General features: G+C 47.1%; 1 pseudogene; it reads left to right on the plus strand.

The window, feature by feature from the left end:
- Positions 1–1,007: 1,007 nt before the first annotated feature.
- On the plus strand, positions 1,008–1,585 carry LOC145714914 (phosphatidylethanolamine-binding protein 1 pseudogene; annotated as a pseudogene).
- The last annotated feature ends 809 nt before the right edge of the window (positions 1,586–2,394 follow it).

A 2,394-nucleotide genomic window follows, 5' to 3' on the forward strand; every position in this document is an offset into this window, starting at 1 on the left:
AAGACACCTCCTGATCTTCCACACTAAGGTCCCTCAAACTCCGTCCACTCCCTTTGGGGCTTTGTCTCTGTCACCCAGCCAAGAACTGATGTGGGTGTGATCACCCAATCAGCAGATACTGGCAAGCTACTCGGTGCCAGGTCTAATCCGATTAATACTGACCCTTCCCACCTCCCCACCTCACCAACTTGGCTGGATTTGCAGGTACCTACAGTCAAAGGAAGCACAAATCTGACCACAGTAGCAGCTACAGGTTTTCTCAAAGGGCTCAACCTAGGGATTTAACCAAAGCACCATGTATAAATCTTTCAGCTCCCCCACCATCTCTCAGTTCCCTCCCTGTCCCTTTGTCTTTCACCACATCATCCTTCCTGGCCAAAAGTGGCCACTCAGACTTCCATCCCTCCAGCCACAGCCAAGCTGCACTGGAGAGCAGAGACACCTATAAACCTGCCTCCCTCACTCTGCAGATACCAGGGCAGCACTCTGCAAGGTTTGGGTCTACATAAAAGTCAGTTGTATTCCTAAATACTAGCAACAGTTGGCAAAGTTAATAATGGCATTTGCTATGAACAAAAACTTTTAATACCTAGGAGTCAACCTAATAAAAATGCATCAATTCTAAAATGTGTTTGAAGAAGATGAACAAGATCATGGACATCCCTACCAGACAAAAGACTCATTATAAGGCAGTGATCATTAAGATCCTGAAGTAATGGCTCAGAGATCGAGAAACAGAACAAAACGGAGATCCCAGAAACGGAGCCACACATAAATGGACATGTGATCTGCAGGAGAGCAGGACATTGGTCAGGACACAGAAAATCAGTGGGAAGTGGCAGCATGGTCAGTATGTGGCCCTGGGATAATTAATTGTCCATGTGGAGAAAAAAAGTAGAACTGGATTCCACTCTACATTACATAATACACAAAAAGTGAGTTCCAGCAGTGTGTGGATCACTCAGACTCAGTGCTGCCAGCCTGTGCCTGCCTCCCACAATTCTGCCCAGCTCGGCTCCACAATGCTGGTGGACCTCAGCAAGTGGCCCAGGCCTCTTAACCTGCAGGAGGTGGAGGGACAGCCACAGTATCCAATGCAGGCCAAATACACCAGGGCAAAGGTCAACAAGCTGGACAAAGTGCTGACACCCGCCCAGGTTAAGAAACGGCCCACCAGTACTGCATGGCAGTGGCATCGATCCAGGCAAACTCTACACCTTGGTCATGACAGATCAGGGTGCTCCCAGCAGGAAGGACCTCAAATACAGGGAATGGCACCATTTTCTGATGGTCAACATGAAGGGCAATGACATCAGCTGTGGCACAGTCTTCTCCCATTACATCCACTCTGGGCCTCCCAAGAGCACAGGCCTTCACAGCTACGTCTGGCTGGTTTACAAGCAGAATGGGCCACTGAAGTGTGATAAGCCCATTCTCAGCAACTGATCTGGAGACCACTGTGCCACAGTCAAAGTGGCATCTTTCCACAAAAAGTATGCTCAGGTCCCCAGTGGCCCACATGTGTTACCAGACTGAGTGGGAGGACTATATGTCCAAACTCTATAAGCAGCTGTCTGGGAAGTAGGGGAATGCTAAGAGACAGAAACCGACCCTGAGGTCTGGAGCAGTGCTCCCAGGTTCTGGGATGCATGTAGATTTCTCTGCTTCCCCATTCCCAGTCTCCCAGGGGGGACTGAGCAATCAGACAGTGGTTTCAGGTGACTTCTTCTGCCTGACCTTTATAATTCTAGAAAGTCACACCCAGTTTATGTTTTGATCAAATTTGAACTTCATTTTGGGGAATATTTTGGTGCTAGGATGGGGTCCTCAAATTGTTAACATAAGAATCACAACCCAGAATTTAAAAGAAAAAATTCAGGTAAAAAGACCAGGTCTACAGTATTAGAGCAGAGCATCAAAGAGTTTCTTAAGGAGGTTTACCAAAAAAAAAGAGACAGAGAGAGAGAGATTCATTGCATCTGCCTCTGTGAGCCCGGCTCCAGAATCGTGCATGATGGCACTTCCGGGTTGTGTTTTCATGGCCGTGTCTCTCACCAAGACAGCCAAAGGCTGATGTGTCCACTAACCCCTAACATGGTACATCTGAGAGTGGTTACTGGGGGTCAGTGTCCCACTCTGGCTCCTTTAAAAAGCAGTACTGGAAAAAGCAATGGGGAAAGTCACTTTGCAGTTAAGGCATGGCTGTCTAGATGGGCAGTAGGGCTGATGAGAGGTTGTCGGAAATCCCCTGTCTGTGGCTGTTTAACTGGTCACTCCGAATTTGTGTAAGAAAAGCCCACCTGTAGCTGCAGAATCTTATGTTAATTCTGCTGTTTGCTTTTAGCTGAATATAAATAAAAACATTGTGTGGATGAAAATTAAATAAAATAAAAT

This window comes from Panthera onca, chromosome Y (assembly GCF_046562875.1).
Source record: "Panthera onca isolate mPanOnc1 chromosome Y, mPanOnc1 haplotype 2, whole genome shotgun sequence".
NCBI lineage: Eukaryota > Metazoa > Chordata > Mammalia > Carnivora > Felidae > Panthera > Panthera onca.